This window comes from Rana temporaria, chromosome 13 (genome assembly GCF_905171775.1).
Source record: "Rana temporaria chromosome 13, aRanTem1.1, whole genome shotgun sequence".
Lineage (NCBI taxonomy): Eukaryota > Metazoa > Chordata > Amphibia > Anura > Ranidae > Rana > Rana temporaria.
In genome coordinates this window covers 69575000-69600971 of record NC_053501.1, presented here as the reverse complement: position 1 = coordinate 69600971, position 25972 = coordinate 69575000, and the positions used below count along the sequence as shown (strand labels likewise).

Here is a 25972-nt window from a genome sequence, read left to right as displayed (position 1 = left end):
CGGCACTATAGGGGGACACTATAGGGGGACACAATCGATGACGTCACACCTACAGCCACACCCCTCTACAGTTGTAAACACACTTCAGGTCACACATAACCCCATCAGCGCCCCCTGTGGTTAACTCCCAAACTGCAATTGTCATTTCCACAATAAACAATGCATTTTAAATGCATTTTTTGCTGTGAAAATGACAATGGTCCCAAAAATGAGTCAAAATTGTCCGAAGTGTCCGCCATGATGTCGCAGTCACGAAAAAAATCACTGATCGCCGCCATTAGTAGTAACATTTTTTTTTTTAAAAATGCAATAAAACTATCTCCTATTTTGTAAACGCTATAAATTTTGCGCAAACCAACCGATAAATGCGTATTGCGATTTTTTTTACCAAAAATAGGTAGAAGAATACGTATCGGCCTAAACTGAGGAAAAAAACGTTTTTTTTATATATTTTTGGGGGATATTTATTATAGCAAAAAGTTTAAAATATTGAATTTTTTTCAAAATTGTCGCTCTATTTTTGTTTATAGCGCAAAAAATAAACCACAGAGGTGATCAAATACCACCAAAAGAAAGCTCTATTTGTGGGGAAAATAAGGACGCCAATTTTGTTTGGGAGCCACGTCGCACGACCGCACAATTGTCAGTTAAAGCGACGCAGTGCCGAATCGCAAAAAGGGGCAAGGTCTTTTAGCTGCATTTTGGTCCGGGTCTTAAGTGGTTAAAAAAAAATAGAACTCACTTCCTGTGCTTTAAATCGAACTAAAGGCAATACTTGTGTTTTCTTGTTGATGGAGGAGAGAGGAATCATTTTTTTAGTGCTGTCTGTTCCCTGATTAGGAAAATTCACCCCATTTGTCATTTTTACCATTATCTCAAAGTGAAAGAAAATCCTACATTTTGGGTAGAACTCTGACTAGTAATAGAGGGGAAATCCTCCAATGAGGACACTAGTTCTGGTGACAACTAGGGATTCCCTCACTTTGAAGACATTTCCTCTAACTTTCTGTTTTGGCTATGGGACAGGAAGTGATGGAAAATCTCTTCAATGGTACACAGATTAGAAAAAAAGATATGTTATGGCCTTCCCTTGTTCTATCCAAAACGGGAAAAGAGAAGATTTGCCTTTAGTTCTACTTTAAATGTCTGAATGATACAGCTTTATAAAATGCTGTTAAAGAGGAACTGCAGTCTGCTCACATAATCTGTAATAAAAACATCTTTGTCATTCTGAAGCTGCCCTCCAACCACTTTGCATATTATTTTATATATACTGTGATCCTGTACTTGCCAAATGTGCTGCAGAAATCTCCATCCATGGAGTCTGGCTGCGACCGTTTTAACTGTGGGCAGCTGAAGCTGCTGCCTGTTCATTTCTTGGATTTACACAGACACACACCTCCAGCCCTGCAGCTTTCATTGGCCCTCTTGTGACTCACCCCCCCCTGCAAACTCTGACGAGAGTGAGAGAGAGCTGTGCATGATGTCATAAGTCTAGGCTAATGACCAGACAAGAAGCAGGAAGTGGGCTGTATAAGGTATTTACTGGCAGAGAAAAAATGTTTTACTATCCAAAGTTAAAACAAGGGCAGAAGATTTAATAGATGGAAAGTTGAACAAACTATTGAACTTCCGCTTTAAGGTATTAAAGGGGTTGTAATGGAAACATTTTTTCCCATAAATAGCTTCCTTTACCTTAGTGCAGTCCTCCTTCACTTACCTCATCCTTCAATTTTGCTTTTAAATATCCTTATTTCTTCTGAGAAATCCTCACTTCCTGTTCTTCTGTCTGTAACTAACCACCGTAATGTGAGGCTTTCTTCCCTCCCCCCTCAAGCCTCTTGAGGGGGGAGGGGGCAGGAGTGTCAGGACGCTCACTAACACACAGCTCCTTTCTTTATCTGCAAAGTAGAGAGTGTCCTGACTTGCCTGCTCGCCCCTCCCCCCTCAAGAGGCTTTTTCCACACCAGGGAGAAAGCCTCGCATTACTGTGTGTAGTTACAGACAGAAGAACAGGAAGTGAGGATTTCTCAGAAAAAATAAGGACATTTAAAAGCAAAATGGAATGATGAGGTAAGTGAATGAGGACTGCACTAAGGTAAAGGAAGCTATTTAGGGAAAAACAAATCCTTTACAACCCCTTTAAAGGCATTTGTAGGTGTGCTTGTGTTAGCCGAACAACTTAAATTTTATATACATGTATTGTGACAACGAAAGAAAGAAAGAAAGGGTTACATAGTGAAAATTCTGTTCCCGCAAATAATACTGTCAGGGGATAATTCTCCTTAAGCCTAAATTACCACCCCTCAATCACTTAAAGGGTTTGTTAACCCACATGATTTACTTTATATAATCCGCTCTGTCTTTTAGTGATATGACCCCTGTGTGTGTGCTGAAATAAGAAGCAGCAGCCATATATACACCTCATCTCTGAGCGCTTATCAGCGGTCATGTGATGCGCTGCATCTCTGCTCTCCGCCGTCTCACAGATGCCGCAGGAGGGGTTGAGATTCCCCCCCGCCGACGTCAGCCTGGAGGGGAGGAGAAGAGAACTGATGCATCACGTGACCAGTGATCAGCGCTCACAGATACGGTATATACAGCTTTTTTTTTTATACAGCACACACACAGGGGGAAATATCCTTATAAGACAGAGTAGATTATATACAGTCAATTATGTGATTGCAGCAGCTGGGGGGCGGGGGTGTGCCCTGACACAGGAGACGACAGGCAGGGAGGGGTGGGGGGGAGGAGGACACAAGAGCAGAGAGGAAAGACAGCAGGGCTGTGGCTGACGGAGACACGCAAACTGACCACGGTGTCAGGGCTCAGCAGCCTTGATTACCGTGGTCAGTTTACATAGGGGAGGGGAGAAACTGACAGTATTTTTTTTTTTTTTTTAGGTGTTACAGGGGTCCAAATGACACAGGACAAGCACTGGGTTATATAACATGCTTTAAAAGGAGCAAGATCCATTATTATTATTTTGGGGGGGGGGGGGATAAACATACGTTTTAACCTTCCAACATCTGTACTCCTTTGGATAAAAATGCCATGTAAAAGTACAGAAACATTTATAAATGTCTGCATTGTTTATTCCAGATCTCTCCCATTGCCTCATGCCCAGACAATGGAATTGGGGAATGAATTATAATTATCACCATCTTCTTGCTGAAGAAAACAGCAGAGAGATGGAGCACAAACCCTTGCATTACTACTGACCCAAGCAGCCGACATCGGCCTCCAGAAGTTGAAAGGACAGGCTTTTTGGACAGTGATACTGGAGTTAACATTTTCCAACTTGCACTGTTTGTTTTGACAAAAATGATATGACTGCAGGGCTGCCTTTCCCCGACTGCATTAATAAGAGGGAAACATTCCATACCACGATTCTTTCAACATGTTCTGTCAGTGCAACATCAGTCAAATAAACGTGCTGCGTGAACATCAATAGATATCATGAGGAGCATCTACACACAAGGTTTTATCCCAATGAATGCTTTATACCAGCCATTCTAAACCTTTCTAACCTCCAGAGGAACCCTTGAAATTATTCCAGGTCTTGTGGGTCAGTGGTAAAATGCCCCCTTACAGTGGTAGTCAAAATGCCAGCCTTACAGACAAACATCTAAAAATATCATTGGTGTCCTGCAGCTGGCTCTGCCAATCAGTGTTGGCCCCACAATTATGAGGGCACCATTAAGTAGGAGATCAGCCAGAATTTAAGAAACCCCCAGTAACCTCTTGAACAAATCTACAGCTGCTGGTAAGAGTACTAAAGAGAAAATAATCAGTAATACCGACAGCATTCCATACCTCATTACTATCATCTGCCTTTAATGTTAGATGTACTGTCTGGAAGAAATAAAATATACTTGGCCAAGTTTTGGCCTCCAACAGGAACAGACGCCTTCCTGTAGTGCCATCCTGCTTCTGTGAGCTGTAGTCATTAAAGCGTAATTCTAGCCAAAATAAATAATGACATATGTGATACAGTCCATCACTGGCATTGACACAGCAGTATGTTTTGATGAGTCCCCCTATAACCTAGTTTATTACCTAGTGATCCAGCCAGTATTGATTGAACTAGATGGACTAGTTTTTTTTTTTTTTCAACCCAACTATGCAAGTCTGTTTTTCCACTTCCTTTATTAGACCAAGCTGTCCAGCAAAAATCGCAAACCATTTAACACGGACAGAGGTGGTTACGATGGTCAGTTTTTATTCATTTATAAAAAAAAAAACGTCATCCCAAAAGCGACTGCTTCATAAGTATTAGCTGGAGTTCAACTTTAAATTGTTATTTAAAAGTGCATCTAAATCTACTAGTCCGTCTAACACTACCCTCTCCAGTGATTGGCAATGCTGTTATCCAAGGGTCACTCCATTGTTCTTCCACAGATGCAGTGGAGGAGTGAATGTAGCCACCCTAAGACAAGAAAAGGGGTGTTACTGGCAGATAAAAGCTTAAAAAGGAAAAAGAAAACAGATGCAGCCACTACATCCAGTGATTGGTTAACTACATCATATAAAACATTTTTGTTTTTGGGTTAGTTATTATTATTATTATTATTATTATTATAATACAGGATATATATAGCGCCCACAGTTTACGCTGGCTTAGTTATGGTTTAAACCAGGGGTCTCCAAACATTTTAAACAAAGGGCCAGTTTGTCCTTTAGACTTTAGGAGGGCCGGATTGTGGCCAGCAGGGGCAAAGAACGTCGGCATCAGTGAGAATAAATATGGCCTCAGGATTGGTGGTCAATTGGAGGGGTAGTAGGAGGAATAGTATCCCATCATTGGTATCAGTGAAAGAAAGAGTGCCCCATTGTTGGCGTCAGTGGAAGGAATAGTGCCCAAAGGGCCAGATAGACGCTGGCTAAGGGCCACATCTGGCCCTCAGACCTCAGTTTGGAGACCCCTGGTTTAAACTATAAGTCAAGGCAAAGCTGAGGTTTTTACTGCCATCTAGGGCTTCTTTAGAGAAAATGTACCCTTGCTTCCTGTCCTTCTAACATTTAATATAGGATGTGAAGGGAGCTCTTTAACAACACAACAGAGAAACAAAGAATGCTTTTTCTTTACTAGAGTATGGGAAGGCTAGAACCCATGTAAGATTTCTTATTATGTCTGTATGTGTTCCTGTTGCAGATTTTCAGATTTTGCAGATTTTCTCTCACTTCCTATCAGGTAAAATGGTTCTCAGTGGGACAGGAAGTGAGAGAAATCACTCTTATGATATCAGCAAAAACACGACAAGGGTTCTAATCCCTCACTGCTCCAAAACAAAAAAAAGTTTATACATTGACATACACTTTGGATGTGTAGGGATCTGACGCCGTATACTCTTAGCTGCTAATGTTAAAGTGTTATGTATAATAATGTATACGCATTTCCTGTCTCTTGGAGGCTCCAGTGCCAAACCACAGTTTCTGCCTGCGATAAGCTGAATTCTAGGCTGGTTGGACAACAGTTGGAGGATCTTCCCATTACCAATGGTTTTGTCTTCAAGTCTCCGACACAAAGACAGCCGCCTCATTGTGATCATCCTTAGGGGCCCCTGCAACTAAACTTTGCTGCAACATTCACCTGGAGGTATTTCTATTGAGAACTATATATATACCCAGGTAAATGTGCACAACTAGGGCTCCTATTGGGCACTTTGCTGATAATACCGGTTTGTACTTTGGATGCATATATTATGAAGAATCTTTTTGAATATAAAGCTTGCTATATTTCCATACTGGTGGGCATCTATATACTTGTGGATAATGTTATATGAAGGTTGCAGTAGTTACTCAATTACTTTGACTAGAATACTGGTTAATTTCCCAGGAAGGGAATCCCCTCACAGAGGTAATGTACTGAGTGGAGGCACCATCAACATTATTATCAAGCCCACTCTTCCACTTAGAGAAAGTTCTGGTTCTCCTATTTATCTAGGTTTAGCGCATTATCCTGTTTGGAGAGAGTCATTTCTCATAACCCCCACAATAGAGGGCTACACATGAAATATATTTCAGTTTTTGATCCTTCCGTAAATGCAAAGAGGCAATATTAATAGGATTTATTGTCTTAACACAATATAGTACTTCTCAGACATAACACGTTCATAAGTAATGAGATGTAAATCAATGCACCTCATTTGCAGTACTGTAAACATAGCAATGCATGACTATATATTGCTGGCTACAGCCAAGTCATTGCATTTGTTTTATCACTCATTTGGTTGACGTTACAGAAATGAAGGTAAGTCCACCCATCTTTAATTCCTGCACACAAGTCGCAGTGCCTAATATAATAATGACCCCTTAGTGACTAATTAGGAATAGAGGTAAATGTGGTTTAACTTCTTAAGTAGTCATGCTGGTTCTTCAACTATACCAACCTATTCTTTTAAGCTGTTGGGAATTCCTGGTGTAGCAAGCATGCATGCATTAGCACTGGGAACTTGCAGCTGTCTAATGCCTTGTACACACGATCAGAATTTCAGATGGCCGGAATTTTTTCATCGGATATTCTGACCGTGTGTGGGCCCCATCAGACTTTTTTTCCGTCGGAGTTTAGAAATAGAACATGTTTTTTTTTTTTATATGGAAAAAAAATCCTATCGGAAATTCCAATCGTCTGTGTGGTACTCTGACGCAGGAAAAAAACATACATGCTCAGAATCAAGTCGACGCATGCTCGGAAGCATTGAACTTAATTTTTCTCGGCTCGTCGAAGTGTTTTACGTCACCGCGTTTTGGATGCTCAGAATTTGGTCTGACAGTGTGTATGCAAGACAGCTTCAGCCTAGGTTCACACTGCTGCGAATTCAAAATCGCGGTAAAAGGCGCAATTTTACCGCGATTTCGGCCGCAATTTAATGTAAATCGCGGCCCGAAATCGCAAAAAGTAGTACAGGAACTATTTTTTGAAATCGCAGATGCGGCGTCGCACCGATTAGGACAGTGCCATTGCCGACAATTGCCGGCAAATGCCGCCGATTTGAGATGCGATTTGACATGTCAAATCGCATCTCAAATCGTTCCAAATCGTACCCAGTGTGAACCAGGGCTAAACGAAATTCTGACGGAAAATTCCACCAGATTTTATCCCTTTGGAAATTCTGATCGTGTTTACAGGGCATTAGATGTAGTGCATTCCAGCACCAGCGTCAAGCAGTACATCATTTTGTGGCAAAAATAAATAAAAAATCAGGTGTATTTTCTGATGCCAGTCCTTTTAGGGCCAGATAATCCAACATATAAAAACCATGTGGAAAAACTGGGTTATTGCAACAAAAACAATTTTCCATTCTTAAAATACCAAAATTACTAAAAATCCTGAATCCCTGACCCTTAACCTAAGCAGTTGCCTAAACCTATTAATAAAGCTTAACCGAACTCTACTGTAACCCATAAAAAATTACTTCTGAGCGTTAACTGAAACCAACTTCTTTACCCAACACAAACTGAACCCTAACCTGGACCTACCCCAAATGTTACCGTTAAAACTTAAATGCTTAACCTAGTAATGATAACGAAGAACAAGATCATCATGATGAAAACTGTACTTTCACATATCTAATCATTTTGAAATTATACAATACAATGTGCCAAATCCCTGAGCCTAAAAATACAGCATTGAAATACTGTGTAGAAAACTCAGGTTCTGCCTGGAGGCGATCCAACCACACAGCCTACTGCTGGCACTCTCGTTAAAGAAGAAATGAAGACCTTGAAACTTTTAGGCCCCGTACAAACGAGGGGATCTCCGCTGGAAACGGTTCGCCGGACCGTTTCCAGCGGAGATTCCTCCTCCGGATTTTGATCCGATGGCTTGTATACACCATCGGATCAAAATCCGCGCGGAATACATCCGCGGTGACGTGTCGCGCCGTCGCCGCGGCGACGTGCGCGACGCTGGAAGGTAAGTTCTTCCACGCATGCGTCGAATCATTACGACGCATGCGAGGGAGGGGAGCGGACGGATGGATCTGGTGAGTCTGTACAGACGACCGGATCAATCCGCTGGACACGATTCAAGCGGATAGATTTCTTAGCATGCTAAGAAATTTCTATCCGCTTGAAATCGATCGGCCAGACGAATCTCCGCGGATAAATATCCGCTAGGCCGTACAGACGACCGGATTTGTCCGCTGGAACTGATCCGCGGATCAATCCCAGCGGATAGATCCGGTCGTGTGTACGAGGCCTAAGAGAGAGCTCTAAGGCACCAATTGTATACTCTGAATATATAACAATTTTAAACATGTGGGGCCAGATTCATGTAGAATCGCCCTACGCTGCGGCGGCGTAACGTATTACATGTACGTTACACCGCCGCAAGTTTTCAGCGTAAGTGCTTGATTCACAAAGCACTTGCCTGTAAACTTGCGGTGGCGTAGCGTAAATCCGCCCGGCGCAAGCCCGCCTAATTCAAATGGGGCGGGGACAATTTAAATTAGGCGCGTTCCCGCGCCGAACGTACTGCGCATGCTCCGTCCCTAAAATTCCCCGACGTGCATTACGCTAAATGACGTCGCAAGGACGTCATTGGTTTCGACGTTAACGTAAATGGCGTCCAGCGCCATTCACGGACGACTTACGCAAACGATGTGAAATTTTAAATTTCGACGTGGGAGCGACGGCCATACTTAACATTGGCTAGACCACCTAGGAGGGCAGGTTTAGTTTTACGCCGCGTATCTCTACGGAAACTACATAAATTTACAGCGATGGGCAAAGTGTACATTCGTGAATCGGCGTAACTAGTCATTTGCATATTCTACGCCGACCGCAATGGAATCGCCACCTAGCGGCCGGCCTAGAATTGCAGCCTAAGATCCGACGGTGTAAGTAACTTACACCTGTCGGTTCTTAGGCTATCTATGCGTAACCTGATTGTATGAATCAGGCGCATAGATACGACAATTGTATCTCAGAGATACGACGGCGTATCAGGAGATACGCCGTCGTATCTCTTTTGTGAATCTGGCCCGTGGTACTTAAAAATAAAACGGCACATGATATTATAAAAAAGGTAATATATTGGGCACATTAAGTGAAGGAAAGCATAGAAATATGTTTTCAGAACATAAAAAAATACAGTATTTGTTACCCTCTCTTATATACTGTATTGCCTTGGCCTTTCTACTTGTCAACAGATCTAATGTACCCTTCTTGTGTTGTATGGAAAACTTTAGGTAGATTCAGAGAGAAGTGCCTACAGTTACGGCGGCGTAGCTTAGTGTGTTTAGGCTACGCCGCCGTAAGTTAGCTAGGCAAGTACATGATTCTCAATGTACTTGCCTGCTAAGTTACGACGGCGTAGCCTAAATCAGTGGGCGTAAGGGCGCCTAATTCAAATGTGCTGGGGGGGGGGGGGCGTGTTTAATGCTAATGAGGCTTGACCTCACGTTTTTTACGTTTTTTCTAAACTGCGCATGGGCCGGGCGCCTACATTTCCCAGTGTGCATTGCGGCCAAGTACGCCGCACGGGCCTATTGATTTTGACGTGGACGTAAACGACGTAAATCCCGATTCGCGAACGACTTACGCAAACGACTAAAAAATATCTCTGTTTGAGCATACGCTTAAACATAGGTCGGCGTAGATTCTGAGTTAGGTCGACTTATCTACTGATAAGTCGGCCTAACTCTTAGGCCCCGTACACACGACCGAACATGTCTGCTGAAACTGGTCCGCAGATCGGACAGGTTTCCAGCGAACAAATGTTTCTTAGCATGCTAAGAAACATGTCCGCTGGAAGCCTGTCCGTCGGACATCTTCGGTCGTCTGTACAGACTCACCGTACATGTCCGCTCGGCCGAAAGCCCTTGCATGCGTCGAAGTGATTCAAAGCATGCGTGGAAGCATCGACCTTCCAGGGCCGCGCACGTCGCCGCGTCATCGTCGCGGCCACATCACCACGTATCGTGTCCGCGCAGATTTCTGTTTGATGATGTGTACAACCATCAGACAGAAATCTCCGAGCAGACATGTCCGATGAAAACGGTCCGGCGGACCGTTTTCATCGGACAGTCCGTCCGTGTGTACGAGGCCTTACTGAATCTACCTACTTGTCTCCAACATATGTCACATTAATATGGTCTGTGTCAAGAATCTTTTGGTTGCATCAAAATTTTTCTTCTCCCAATAGAAGAATGTAAAGGCAGCTTGATGAAGGTTGATGCAGCTAAGGAGGAGATCAACTGCAGGTCAAATGTACCCGTTGAACCGTGAATGATCTAAGAAGTGTCTCAAAATGATCTCAAATGCCTGATAAATGCACCTTGAAGTATCTCCTTCGACTATCTTTCTTTCATTTCTCTCCTGTTTTTTTTCTTTTTCCTTCTTTTTCCCCTTTTTCTTCAACTCTCGCCCAACCTTGGGTCACTCCCCCCTACTTTCTTCCTGTAGCGCCCCCCCTTTTTTTTTTAGTTAGTGGGGCGCTACGCTAAAGTAAGTGGAGTGGGAGATTTAAGTTGCTCCCACTCACAGATGTTTAGTTTGTGCTGTTGCCAGTTTGGGACTGCCTCCTAGGTCAGTCTGCGTGCCAGGGGTGTGTGGTCACCCCTGGACGACAGTTGGCGCTAGAGGGGTTCTGATGGACCTCTCTTTCCCCAGCAGCCAATCAGAAGAGTTTTTCACTCTTTTGGGCATGCTGGCGGGGGGTATATAAGTAGATGTGCTATGCGGGGCCCGAGTCCAGGTGCGGCATCCACCTTCAGGGTGCGCGCATCAATGGGCCCCGCCATCGAGGCTCGCCTGACCGGAGCTGCATACCAGGCAGAGTCTCACCTTGATGCTGAGAGGGATCCCAGCGGCTTCCTGGGTTCCAGATCCTAAGCTGGGACCTGTACGATGAGTTGTCTGCTCGGGAGAACCTAGATACAGAGGTTGTCTGCGAGGTTGGGACGTACCATCGGGGATCCGATCACCACGCCACATGACAGGTACATTGCAACTGTCCATGTGTGACCCTAAATTGTGCTTACTGGGAGGATTCGTCAATCCTAATCTTTAACCATTTTCAAATACCTATCAGGCCTGTCCAGAGGCCCTGTTTCCTCCCAGTAACCTTATTTGCAAGTGACCCACCGACTGCCAGGCTAAAGTTAACTACCTGTCCGGGGACACTTTACCCACCTCGGCGGGAGTGGCGACGTTTGAGCTATTTGTACTGAGAGCAGGCTTGCTATCCATGCTTTGATATCCAAGGCCTGATACCACAGTTCCCTCTTGCTCATCAACCCTTTCTCTACTGTGTGCTAGGTTGATGTTGGCTATGTCAGCCATGGAATAAAGCATTGGAAAATCCACGCTGTTGTCTGGACATTTGCTCATTATCCACACTCACAAGTTATACCCCTAGACAAGAGAACTTGGTAACTTAATACGCCGATCCCTAACTTTTCAGCGGCTCCTTCGGGGGTGAGCGCTACATTCCCTTTTTTGCTTTCTGAAATTTTTTTGTATACTATCTTACTGTGGACAACGGGGCTCCCCTGACTGGAGTCGTTCTTTACTCCAAGTGACAGTCGTCGATGTTAATTGTTACTGTATGACGATAGGAGTTATGCTGCGGGCAATAGCCAATGGGCTGACTCAATACACATGTTCGCTTACGATTGTCACTAGTATGTAACACTGGACGTTGTTTTTTTGTATTGTTACACTATCAATAAATATATTTTCAACCCTAAATGCACCGTGAAGTAAAATTAAGCTGCTTTTTCCCCAGGCGGATGTTAACAGAAGATGGGGAACAGTGTAATTACACTCATAAACCTACACCAAGGGCAGTTGCCTGGAGACCCAGGGCACTCCACCCTGATGAAGTTAAGTGACTAATGAAACACGTGCGGGAACGCAGGGCACCGGAAGTGATATTGGACGAGTTTGCGACTCGTTTTTGATATCCCCGTTTGATACTTCACATTGTGAGTACCTGTTTATATTATCGTTGCATCCCCCTATGCCCCAATGTGAGGATATCTGATAGACACACCAGGGACACTTAAAGGGGACTTTGATGCCAAAGTAAAGATACATACCAGTGGAGCCTGAGACGTCAGGAGCCACCAGGAGATTAAAAGACACACTCATACGTTGTGACCTTACAGCGGTAAGGTAAGGGGACACCTATACCCTAAGTTGCACAGAGAACCAGTAACCATCTATCAGTAGCACTCCATACCAGAGATCGACTACTAGCACCTTCACCCTGATCACTGTGCACACAGCCATCCATCCAGCTTGCACCTTATGGACATTATCTGCACTGCGTTTTTGTTTTTTTTCAATTTTATGGAATTTAAGTGTGAATTTATCTATTTATGGTAGCATATGTCACATGATGATGCCATTTTAAAAATTTTATGAGTCTTATTCTCACATCTATTTTGTGGTACACTTTTCACAGTATTTGGACATTTTATTAGTCCATCGTTTATACTGTTGCAGCTGAATATTCATATTTTATTGTTGCTATTTTGACTATTCACGTATTGCCTTTCAAGTGTACCTGTCACGTGAGCACATCTGCACTTTATCACTTATTTATGCACAGCGCAGCACTACTTCTACATTTATATCTCACTGTTTAGTTGCAGCTTTTTTGCTTACCATTAGCGCGGTATCCTGTTTTTCCCACTTTCACTGTGTACGTGCTATACAATATTGAACTATTCAGGACAAAGTAGCTCAGGGAAACATGATCACCATGTAGTAAAGGTGTGAAACGTATGTCATGAAAGAGTTAATATTACTTGGTCAATTTAAAAAGGTTTCAAAAAATGTATACAAATGCATACATTAAAGGGTTTGTAAAGGTAATTTATTCCCCTGAAATAGCTTCCTTTACCTTAGTGCAGTCCTCCTTCACTTACCTCATCCTTCGATTTTGCTTTTAAATGTCCTTATTTCTTCTGAGAAATCCTCACTTCCTGTTCTTCTGTCTGTAACTCCACACAGTAATGTGAGGCTTTCTCCCTGGTGTGGAGAAAGCCTCTTGAGGGGGGAGGGGGCGAGCAGGAGTGTCAGGACACACTCTACTTTGCAGATAGAGAAAGGAGCTGTGTGTTAGTGGGTGTCCTGACACTCCTGCTTGCCCCCCCCCCAAGAGGCTTTCTCCACACCAGGGAGAAAGCCTCGCATTACTGTGTGTAGTTACAGACAGAAGAACAGGAAGTGAGGATTTCTCAGAAGAAATAAGGACATTTAAAAGCAAAATGGAAGTATGAGGTAAGTGGAGGACTGCACTAAGGTAAAGGAAGCTATTTAGGGAAAAAATGTTTTACCTTTACAACCCCTTTAAAACAAGTGTCGTGTCTTATGTATGGAAAATACGTACATAATAAAAATATCAGGTAAGAAAAGAAAAAAAGAAAAAAACATTTAATATAAATGGTCACACAGCATGCCTTTGCCTCCAACACCAACCACAAGACCTCTACCCATACTGAGCAGGAGATCCTCACCCTGACCTCTGTACATCCAATATCACACAGATTGTAGGGATTTATGTACATAGTAGGCATTGACTTTATACAATGTAGACTAGAACAATAACTACGTAGAGTAGTAGTTAAAAAAAAAGAAATACAAATTACAACATAAAGTAGTCAGTGTTAGAGCGCACACAACCAGCCTTTGCCTCTAGCACAAGTTCTGGGATTTCCACTCGTACTAAGCTTGAGCTCTTTGTACTGAACAGACAGGATATATGTTGCAGAGTCCAGCAATATTTACCTATACAACATAAAATGCCTACAAGGCTGAAATCAGCTTGCACAGACTGGGAGTAAAACGCTTACCTGGACAGCGTAGCCTATGCCTGATCACTCACGTGAAATAATCCCACACACTGGAAGGAAAGTTTGGAAAGACAAGAATAGAGGAGGGAAAGAGCGCGGGAGAGCGGGGAGGAGAGAGGAAACTTGACATGTTTGTACAATCTTTTTTTTTTTTTTTTCTTACCTGGCTGGGAGTTTGATTACAGGGTGGGGCCTATCTGACACAGGTAGAAAAACCTTGAAGATGTATGACTGTCTACAATGCAGTCTTAGAGGATCAGTGGCATGGCTGGAAGGTCATTGCATAGTCATTGAAAACAAAGCCCTATAGGTAAAAGACAAATATTTATGACAAACATGACTGATCCTTTGTGGAATGGCCTCTAAGTAGATGAGATTTAGGAGATAGCTTAAAATCTGTATTAAAATCCCTGCCCCAAACAGAGATCTCAGTTGGACATCAGTAGGATTAATCACCTGCTACGCCGGTAACAGGATTTTTCCCACAATAACCTGTCTTTCCTGGACCCAACAATGTCATAATGAAGGTGCCACTCCACTGCACTGCATTCATTAATAATGTCTTTCTTCCACGCTATGGAGGAGAACAGGTCAGGATGATCTGGCTTTGTAATGATTGCAGCAGTCAGGTAGAACTTGGATTTTCGATAGGGATATCTCACTCTACTAGATCCTCTGAATATATTTGAAATATAAATATTTCCTATTTTACATATATGCCCTGAAACAGTCTTTATTCTGGTATGATGGTACGTAAAGGTTAGGACTGCAGTACACAGGGAGCCTTGACGGGGCCTGCAGCTTACGCATGTATTTGCAAATGCGTGCAACTAAACCCCTGTTTTTAACGCACTGTTAGACAGGTGAATTTGGTTGGTTGCTGATTGGTTGGTAAGTTGAACTTGGTTATTCTGTGTGTTTGTTGACATGCGTCCGCCCTTCCAATGCTCCTTGCTGTGAAGACCAGTCATAGGTAGGGGCAGTGACAGTTGTCTTTTCTTCTTTACTAAAGGGCTTAAAAAAACTGAAAATAGAGATTGAAGATCGATGGAAGGCCAAGTATATTTCTCAAGAGAAAGATGAAACATGGACTTTAAAAGGCAATGTGTACACAAATCATAATTTCATAAAAAATATCTATGTATTGAAATTTTATTAAAATAAATATAAAGCCTCGTACACACCAGGAGAGCATTTGGCCGGGAATCCCAGCCGTGTGTATGCTCCCCAGCAGTTTTCCTGTCATGAAAACAGCCGAGAATCCAGATGGGAAAATAGAGAACCCTGCTCTCAATTTTCTCGTCGGGTTACCCGGCAGAGTGTTTCCTGCCGAGAAAAACGTTCGTCTGTATGCTTACCTGTAAACCCACACATGATCGATAAGAGTTTGACGCATGCTCGGTAGCATACAAGTTTAGTGTGGGATGTAGCAAGATGGCGGCGACGGCGTTGAATGTGACGAGCGCCGGCTTGTCGTAGTCGATGACGTCACTGCGTTCTTGCCATTCAAAAGAACGGCGGTTCTTTTGAATGGCCGTCTGTATGCACGGCTTTGCAAGACAAGCTTGTCAGGAATCCCGTCAGGAAAACCAAAGTTTTTTTCCTGACGGATTCCCGACCGTTTGTACAGGGCCTAAGAAAAAAAATAGTAAATAAATAATCTAAAATCCCAGAATAAAAAATCCCATGCAATTTCCGTGCACTAAGTGCATGACAAAATACAACATCAAAAATGTGCAACACTAAGGTGCATGATAGGTAATAAGTGCTAATCAGGTGCATCCATGCATTGAAAATAAATTCAAGCAAACGGCACTGGATGTGCAAAATAAGTCCAATGTAAACAAATATATATATATATATATATATATATATATATATATATATATATATATATATCTTCATGCAATTGTGCAAAAACGCATTAAAGGTGCAAAATTCCAGATCAATTAAATAAGTGCTAATCAGGTGCATCCATACATTGAAACTAAATTCAGCAAACGGCACTGGATGTGCAAAATGAGTCCAATATAAACAATAAAAATAAATATCTTCATGCAATTGTGCAAAAACGCATTGAAAGTGCAAAATTAAAAAAAAAAAAAATAATCCAAACATGCAAAAAAATATGTAAAAAGTAAAGTCCACAGCGTTTTCCAAATGTGCAGTGCTCAGAACCAGGGCAGGTAGTAGGTGAATGTGTTGGTGCATTGTTGAGTCCAGTGGAGCAAAATTATCCAATTTCTCCCAATATATCAGGGAGACCACAAGGTGTTCTTTTCGATGGATTGCACTTTTACACGGATATTACAACTGCATATTCTCATATGGCTGGATGCTTTGCTGCCCTCAGGGTTACACTGCCTTAGAATCTGAGTGTTGCCTCCATGCTGGGGTAAGGCCAAGTAGTATCCGAAAATACCTATGCACTATGCAAAAATGAATTTCTTTAACTCACACATCAGAGCTGAACAGTGGCAGCTGGAGGGTTCTTTGTTCGGGGGGCGGCAAACAACCACAACCGGCAGTGCGCCACTAACAAATAGTGTCTGCTGGTTGGTCTGGCACTTACCTGGATAAATAGATTCAGATGGGGGGTGTCATCTAGCGCGGCGGGGTGCGGGCAGCGGCTCAAGGCTAGCTGGTGCCGGGTCTGGGCAGCGGCTCCAGGCCAGTGGGTGCGGGGTCCGAGCAGTGGCTCCAGGCTAGCGGGTGCTGGGTGGCAGCTCCAGGCTAGCGGGTGCGAGGTCTGGGCAGCAGCTCCAGGCTAGCGTGTGCGAGGTCTGGGCAGCAGCTCCAGGCTAGCGGGTGCAAGGTCCGGGCAGCAACTCCAGGCTAGCGGGTGCGGGGTCCAGGCAGCAGCTCCAGGCTAGCGGGTGCGGGGTCCAGGCAGCAGCTCCAGGCTAGCGGGTGCGGGGTCCAGGCAGCAGCTCCAGGCTAGCGGGTGCGGGGTCCAGGCAGCAGCTCCAGGCTAGCGGGTGCGGGGTCCGGGCAGCAGCTCCAGGCTAGCGGGTGCGGGGTCCGGGCAGCAGTTCCAGGCTTGCGGGGTCTGGGCAGCAGCTCCAGGCTAGCGGGTGCAACGTCCAGGCAGCAGCCTTCAGGGTGACGGGTGCGGGGTCTGGGCAGCAGCTCCAGGCTAGCGGGTGCGGCGTCCAGGCAGCAGCTCCAGGCTAGCAGGTGCAGGGTCTGGGCAGCAGCTCCAGGCTAGCGGGTGCGGCGTCCAGGCAGCAGCTCCAGGCTAGCGGGTGCGGGGTCTGGGCAGCAGCTCCAGGGTGACGGGCTTGCTCTGATGGGCCCGACGTTTTGGCCCATCAGAAAACAGGTCTCACACCTGCTTGCTGATTGGTGGGCAGAAGATTTAGTGTGAAAATAGCAAAAATGCATTCGCTATCGTCACACAACTGGGTGGGATCGGAACGCAATGCTCTGCGCCCCAAGCCCATTCATTTTTGAAGCCTATTAGAGCCTCTGGCTCTAATCATGTGCTTCAAAAAAACAACTTACTGGAATCCATCTGCCCTTAGATCAGGCATGCAGGCAGGAGGGTGTGCTTAGCTGAGAAAGCCCCTCCTCCCCTCTAGAAGACTCCTGGATGTATGACATAATTTGCCTGGGCATGGAAGCCAGGAAGTAACTTTAGAGCAAAGTATATCATATTTACTTATGTTAGCAGCATAGGCTTAGAAATAGTCAATGTTGATTGAGAGAGTGAAATTCCAACCACTGGGATACAGACCAGCAACAAGTGTTGGATGCTGAAGATTCTTCTGAAGTGGTAGCTTTGCTAAGGAGCGAAGGGCAAAGATCAAAGTCATCAGCATCAAGAGTGGCATATATATATATTGGCTATTCGCCCCCTTCGTGTTTTTGGAGGATCCCACTAGCCGGTGGAGGGGAGGACGAGGTTTTGAGGGGAAATTAGGTGATAGGGTCCTCTTTTGGGACACTGGAGTGGGATGGAGGGTTTTCTGAGTGGGGGAGTTGTTTGGGTAGGATAGGGGGGTCAGGGGCTGGGGTTCCCCCTCCATTGGTTAGCTGACTGACCTGGTCTATGCGTTTGTGCCATTTTTTGTACTTTTGATGTCCAATAAATTTTATACCGCATTACAGTACTAGCCTTGTAATAGGCATATATTACTCTTCTATTACAGACTGCCTTTTTATAGCAATCAATACATTTTTATAGCACTGATTGCTATAAAAATGCCAATGGTCCCAAAAATGTGTCAAAAGTGTCCTCACAGTACAGATAAAAATCGCTGATCGCCGCCATTACTAGTAAAAAAAAATATTAATAAAAATGCCATAAAACTATCCCCTATTTTGTAAATGCTATAACTTTTGCGCAAACCAATCAATACAATAAACGCTTATTGCGATTTTTTTTTACGAAAAATATGTAGAAGAATACGTTTTGGACTAAACTGAGGAAAAAAATTGTTTTTTTTTATATATTTTTGGGGGATATTTATTATAGCAAAAAGTACAAAATATATATTTTTTTCAAAATTGTCGCTCTATTTTTGTTTATAGTGAAAAAACTAAAAACCGCAGAAGTAAACTTTTTTTTAAGCTTTGGATACAGTAAGTACAGGCATACCCCGCTTTAAAGCGGGGGTTCACCCTATTAATAAAAAATATTTTTTTTTTTTTCCTCTAGCATAAAATGAGGCATAGTAGCGCGAGCTACAGTATGCCTGTCTTTATTTTTTTTATCCCCGTACTCACTGTGCAATCGTAGAGACAAGATTACGACTCCCAGCGGGGAATGGGCGTTCCTATGGAGAGGGAAGATGATTGACGGCCGGCTCTGGCACGTCACGCTTCTCCGGAAATAGCCGAAATAGGACTTGGCGCTTCACGGCGCCTGCGCATAGTCTGTGCGCAGGCGCCGTATAGCGCCGTGAAGAGCCGAGACCTGTTCCGGCTGTCTTCGGGGAGCGTGACGTGCCAGAGCCGGACGTCAATCACCTTCCCTCTCCATAGGAACGCCCATTCCCTGCGGGGAGTCGTAATCTTGTCTCTAAAAGTGCACAGTGAGTACGGGGATAAAAAAATAAAGCCTCATGCCTCATTTTATGCTAAAAAGTTGTTATGGAGGGTGAACCACCGCTTTAAGTACACTCACTTTACATACACTCGGGGGTATGTCCTTACTCGTGAGTGTATGTAAAGTGCCTTACAAGTACTGTACAGACATTTTGTAGCCGCAGAAGAAGGAGCTGAAGCTTCAAGAGCATAGCCCGCCCTGTTCCAGTGTGCCCCAGACACCCCCACTACAGCCCCTGAGACCTCAACTACAGCTCCTGACACCCTCACTACAGCCCCTGACCCCCCCACTACACCCTAGAAGTGAAAAAAGGCATTGTTTAACTTTAAGTACATTTTCGTTTTACATACATGCTCTGGTCCCATTGTGTACTTAAAAGTGGGGTATGCCTGTAATGGTTAAAATCCTGGTTAATGTTTTCATCCCTGTCTTATTCAGAGGTTTCCCTGTTACTTTATGCCCAAGAGAAATTACTATGAAAATCTTTCCATTCTAAGGGGAAAGACATTTCAATATTCTGCTCTCTCAATGTATGGCATGCTGTCCAGTGAGAGAGCTGTGCCACGGCCATGACTCCCATGTGCGGGAATGACATCATCACAACTCGGCCATTCAAACGATCGAAGCCCACAAATCCAGAAGGAAGCCACAGTGAAGATGGAGTCCCTGGCAGTGGTGACAATGCGGTGCTGGAGGGCTTTGTTTTAAGGTAAGTCTGCCATAATGTGCTAGTATACAGTGCATGCTAGCACATTATAAAATTATTCTGCAGGGGTCCAATGTTTTTTTTTGAGGTTTACTACCGCTTTAATGCATTCTCTGCAGGAGTGAAGAGCGCTGGCGGGGGATCCCAGAAGAGAAGTTTCAGGGTGCTCTGTGCAAAACCATTGCACAGAGCAAGTAGAATATCTTTTTTATAAAAATAAAATAAAAATTAGTTTTACAATTACTTTAAATGTATATGAATTATCGAAGTTATTTAATAAAAATGTTAACATTCCCCACTGTACCAATTTCAATCAAAGTCTACTGCCTTTAGTTTTCGGTGCACATTGCTGTAATTAGTGTCTGAAGATCAGACAGGGTCACATTCCTCTGCAGCAGGTATAAAGAACAATTAACTGGAACAAGTAATGTGTACTGGTGTCAGATTCACAGGTTTTTATAAACACTGCACATAACAGAAACCTATTAGGACTGTTAACAGCTCTACTGATCCCACGTGTACCATCCTGCTGGATATTCTACGTCTGTGTCACACCGTTCCATGACTCACTTGGAGGCTATGGAATTCAGCATTATACATGTGGATGACCCAGTTTGATGACTGGATAAAATGCTGACTCCTCACAGAGTAAACATAAATTTGAAGTGACTCAGGTCCTTCTCGTTTAACAGGGAGAAGACCGGATCCAGGATTTTGTGTAGACTTGTATTACCCGTTCCACATGACTCACTTCCATGCAAAAGAAAGCAAAAATCCAGTACAATCCAATAAAAAGTTTGAATATCCCTCTATACGGGCTATGTAGCTACTTTTACAGAAAATTTTACAAATCGTCATTCCATTACAATATTTCTCTAACCACTTGTCGACCATCTAACGACATACGTTGGCAGAATGCAGGGCAGCCATCAGAAATTTTGGGCCCCTTACACATCTTTAGGTCTGGGCTCCCCTGGGCCTGATCACAAACATTCCTCAAGGCCCACCCACTATCTGTCCCACCAAATCCACCCACTGGCCATCCCACCAACTCCTTTAGTACACCCACTTATTTTAATACTCTTACAACCCAATATATCCTCCACCCCATGTCCTCTTCCACCTCCACTCCCATATCCTCCATCCCATGTTCTCCTCCATCCCATGTGCTCCTCTTCCTCTTTCAGTCCATTCTCCCCATCCCATGTCCTCCTCCTCCATCCCATGTCCTCTTCCTTCTCCAGTCCCATCTCCTCCATCCCATATTCTCTTCCTTCTCCAGTCCCATCTCCTCCATCCCATGTTCTCCTCTTCCAGTCCCTTCTCCAGTCCCATCCCATGTCCTCCTCCTTCTCCAGTCCCATCTCCTCCATCCCATGTCCTCTTCCTTCTCCAGTCCCATCTCCTCCATCCCATGTTCTCCTCTTCCAGTCCCTTCTCCCCCATCCCATGTACTCCTTCCTCCTCCATCCCATGTCCTCATCCCATGCGCTCCGCCCCCTCAGCACTGGTGATCGAAGGGAGGGGGGTTGAGTCAGATCTCACAGTGCAGGAGACATGGGGGGGCAGAAAGGAGCTGTGGAGATTCTAAATACATATACCTCAGCGCAGAGTAAGTATTTAGAAGTAATGACACTGCTGCTGTCCCCACAGTGGCAAATATACCCCCCACTTACCCTGGGTCCCCAGTCTACCCCTGGTCAGAATGGAAGAGCCTGGACTCCATTAGCTAGGTGTGTTGTTACGATAGGTCAGCTGACATCTGTCAGAGAGCTTCACTGCAGCGCCGGTCCTCAGAGAATATGCAGGGAAAGCGGCCAAAGAAGCAGCCCCCTCTCGGGCCCCTAGGGACGCCGGGGCCCCTTACAGGTGTATAGGCTGTACCCCCGATGGAGACCCTGGCAGAATGCCTCGGCTGGGCAAAGCAACATACCTGTACGTTGCTTTGAATAATCTGCCATGTGGGCGCCCGCCGCAAGCTCTGTGACCGTGCCCGTGGGTCCCGCTGACGGGTTGTCCACCGGTGTCCCGCAATCGTGTCACAGAGAGGCAGACTGGGGGGGTGCCTATGTAAACAAGGCATTTCCCTGTTCTACCTAGTGACAGGATAGTGATCTACTGCTCCCTGTCAACGGGAGCAGTGATCACTGTCATGTCACTTGTATCTCAGCCCTCCCACAGTTAGAATCACTCCCTAGGGCACACTTAACCCCTTCCTCGCCCCCTAGTGTTTAACCCCTTCCCTGCCAATGTCATTTACACAGTAATCAGTGCATTTTTATAGCACCGATTGCTATATAAATGACAATGGTCCCAAAATAGTGTCAAAAGTGTCCGATGTGTCCACCATAATGTCGCAGTCACGATAGAAATCACCGATCGCCGCCATTACTAATATATTAACATATTAACAAGCTGGTGATTGGTTGTTTAGGACCTAGCAACCAATCACCTGCGGATTAACTTGAAAATGTAACTTGGCCAGCTCCTCCCCTTGCACTCCGTTCTGAATTGTGCTGCCTCTCGCTCCCCGCTGTTCACTGATGACAGCAGCGGAGGCAGAGATGGGGAAGGGAAAAAGAGGAGGACCGAATGTGATGCAAGGGAGGCAGGTAGAGAAGGTGGGGGTTGTCGGCGCAGACCCGTTCCACTTGTCACCTACCCGCGGTTGACAGGTAGTCCACGATCAACGGGTTGCTGACCCCCCGACTTTAGACCATTTAGAGTATAAATCATCAATCACTACTCTCTGAATTCGGTCTTTTAGCCAGTTTTGGAATGAAGTTTCTAAGCCTGTAGACTTTACCTTACACATTAGCTGCGTGTGGGAATTTATTTCAAATGCTTTTGCAAAATCCAAGTAGAATATATGCACAGCCACTCCTTTAAGTTTTTATTTACTTCCTCAAAAAAATAAATCAGATTTGTCTGACAACTTAAATCTTTTGTGAAACCTTGCCGACTATTGCTTAAAACGTTTCTTTCTAGGTTACAGGCAATGTGGTTATCTGATGTGCTTTCAGCTTTTTAGGGACTTCTCAATCATGTATCAAAGCAAAACCATGGTAATAATCACCCACTTGCATGGATCATGTATTAAATCACATTTACACAACGCTTAGCTTTGTGAACTGGGAGTTGTCACACTACCTGCTCCTAAGATTAGAAATCACTTCCCAGCTGGTGAATTCAGGTTTTCAGTCAAGGCACTTTGTTGATGGCGGGAGGTTTCATCATCAGATGGCACTGCATTGCATTTCATAAATCTATAGCAGAGAAAAATGATTTAGTAAGCCTTACTATACACTTAATACTTTTTGCAATATTAGTTGTTTCCCAAATTTGGATTGTAATTAATAGCAATCTAATTAATGTACACTTAAAGTGATAAAGTCTATTTTTTTTTCTTTAAAAATAACGTTATACTTGCCTGCCCTGTGCAGTGGTTTTGCACAGAGCAGCCCAGATCCTCCTCTTCTCTGGTCCCTCTTCAGTGCTCATGGCTCCTCCCTCCTGTTGAGTGCCCCTACAGCAAGCAGCTTGCTGTGGAGGCACCCGAGCCAAGTCACAGCTCCCTGTGTCCATTCAGACAAAGAGCCACGGCCCAGCTCCATCCCCTCTCTCTCCTGATTGGCTAACTGACAGCAGCTAAAGCCAATGGCGCCGCTGCTGTCTCAGCCAATCAGGGGGGAGAGTCCCGGATGGCCGAGGGACTCATGCAACATCTCTGGATCGAGAAGGGCTCAGGTAAGAATTAGGGGGGCTGTTGAACACAGAAGGCTTTTTTTCTTAAAGTGATACTATGGGTTCCAATAAAAAAAAAAACAACAAACATGTCATACTTACCTCCACTGTGCAGTTTGTTTTGCACAGAGTGGCCCCGATTCTCCTGTTCTGGGGTCCCACGGCGGCTCTCGCGGCTTCTCCCAGCAATAGATAACCCCCTCTGGGAAGCTCACTCCCAAGGGGGTTACCTTGCGGGGCACGCTCCAGTGTCATACACTCGGCATCCATAGCCGCAGAGTGTCTGGCCACGTCATTGGATTTGATTGACAGCAGCAGGAGCCAATGGCTGCCCTGCTATCAATCTATCCAATGAAGAGCAGAGAAGCCGTGGGGATAACGGCGCGGGATCACGCCCACAGAAATGGGGGGGGGGGAGTCAGGTAATTAAAACGTGGGCTGGGGGGCCGGACACCACAAGGTGTTTTTTCATCTTAATTCATAGGATGCATGGGTTTACAACACCTTTAATGCATATAATGTATTAAGAAAGAAAAAAAAACTTCTGCTTTTACAACCACTTTAACCACTTAAGGACCGGACCAACATGCTGCTACATGACCCAAGGGGTTTTTACAATTCGGCACTGCGTCGCTTTAACAGACAATTGCGCGGTCGTGCGACGTGGCTCCCAAACCAAATTGGCGTCCTTTTTTCCCCACAAATAGAGCTTTCTTTTGGTGGTATTTGATCACCTCTGCGTTGTTGTTTTTTGCGCTATAAACAAAAATAGAGCGACAATTTTGAAAAAAATTCAATATTTTTTACTTTTTGCTATAATAAATATCCCCCAAAAACAAATATAACATTTTTTTTTTCCTCAGTTTAGGCCGATACGTATTCTTCTACCTATTTTTGGTAAAAAAAAATCGCAATAAGCGTTTATCGATTGGTTTGCGCAAAATTTATAGCGTTTACAAAATAGGGCATGGGTGCTCAACCTGTGGCTCTCCAGCTGTTGCGGAACTACAATTCCCATGAGGCATTGCAAGCCGCTGACAGGTACAAGCATGTCTCCCAAAGGCTGAGGCATTATGGGAATTGTAGTTTTGCAACAGCTGGAGAGCCACAGGTTGAGCACCCATGAAATAGGGGATAGTTTTATTGCATTTTTATTAATTTTTTTTTTTTTTTTACTACTAATGGCGGCGATCAGCGATTTTTTTCGTGACTGCGACATTATGGTGGACACTTCGGACAATTTTGACACATTTTTGGGACCATTGTCATTTTCACTGCAAAAAATGCATTTAAATTGCATTGTTTATTGTGAAAATGACAGTTGCAGTTTGGGAGTTAACCACAGGGGGCGCTGTAGGATTTAGTGTTCACCTAGTGTGTGTTTACAACTGTAGGGGGGTGTGGCTGTAGGAATGACGTCATCGATCGAGTCTCCCTATATAAGGGATCACTCGATCGATTCAGCGCCATAGTGAAGCACGGGGAAGCCGTGTTTACATACGGCTCTCCCCGTTCTTCAGCTTCGGGGAGCGATCGCGACGGAGCGGCTATAAACGAATACCCGCGCCGTCGTCCCGGATCGCTCCCCGAGGGAATCCGACCGCCGCATGTAGCGGGGGGGGGGGGTTTCCGATCGGACCCCCCCACCCGCTAGAAGGCAGGGACGTACAGGTACGCCAATGTGCCTGTACGTGCCATTCTGCCGACGTATATATACATGCGGCGGTCGGGAAGGGGTTAAGGCTAGGTTCACACTGCTGCGAATTCTATTGCGAATTTGAGCTGTTGCGATTTCTCAAATTCGCAAGTCATTTAAATTACATAGTTTAACATTAGTGTTGTTCACATCAATGCGTCGCGAATATAAGATAAGCTGTGGGAAAAAAGGGTCCTGTGCGAGTTTGATTCGTGTGCGATGCAAATTCAGCTCTATAGACTGGCATTCCCTGAAATCGCGGCAGCAAATCGCGGCAAAATCGCGTGAACCTAGCCTAACACTGACACATTTTAAATTCCAATACCACAATCAGGGAATTTCCTCTTCTTTCTTTTTTTTTTTTTTTTAGAACACAGACAAACATATGGTTGTACTGGCAAATAACTAATTGCTTGCAGCTCAGCCCACTCACTACTTAATGTCACCATTATGTATTAACCGTGTTTAACAGAGCATTTTTCAAAATATAGTGAATTTACAGCTTTCTACTCAGCAGTTCAGGCTGTAAAAACCTTGGGCCAGATCCTCAGAGCGAGTACGCCGGCGTATCTAATGATACGCCGGCTTACTTTCAAATTACCTGCGTCGTATCTTTAGTTTGAATCCTCAAACCAAGATACGACGGCATCTGGGTATGATCCGACAGGCGTACGGCTTCGTACGCCTTCGGATCGTAGGTGCAATACTTTGGCGCCCGCTGGGTGAAGTTCGCGTCGTTTTCCCCGTCGGGTATGCAAATTAGCTTTTTCCGACGATCCACGAACGTACGCGCGGCCGTCGCATTCTCTTACGTCGTCTCTAGTCGGCTTTTTCCGGCGTATAGTTAAAGCTGCTATTTTGCGGCATATAGATAGACTTGCCATGTTAAAGTATGGCTGTCGTTCCTGCGTCGAAATTAGAATTTTTTTTTTTTTTTTGCATAAGTTGTCCGTGAATAGGGATGGACG

At 44.5% G+C, this 25972-nt stretch overlaps 1 protein-coding gene across 4 annotated transcripts in view; it reads right to left on the bottom strand.

Moving 5' to 3' along the window:
- Positions 1-25972, bottom strand: part of LOC120920285 (serine/threonine-protein kinase PAK 6-like) — a 169447-nt gene that overhangs the window by 55241 nt on the left and 88234 nt on the right. For 2 of the 4 annotated variants that reach the window (XM_040332274.1, XM_040332275.1), the window contains exon 2: positions 22715-22830. The exons of 1 other annotated variant lie outside the window; for it this stretch is intronic. The gene's annotated coding sequence lies outside the window, so the exon portion shown is untranslated. Of the gene's footprint in view, positions 1-13808; positions 13930-22714; positions 22831-25972 lie in introns of those variants that run through there. One more of the 4 variants, XM_040332273.1, reaches the window with a different exon arrangement.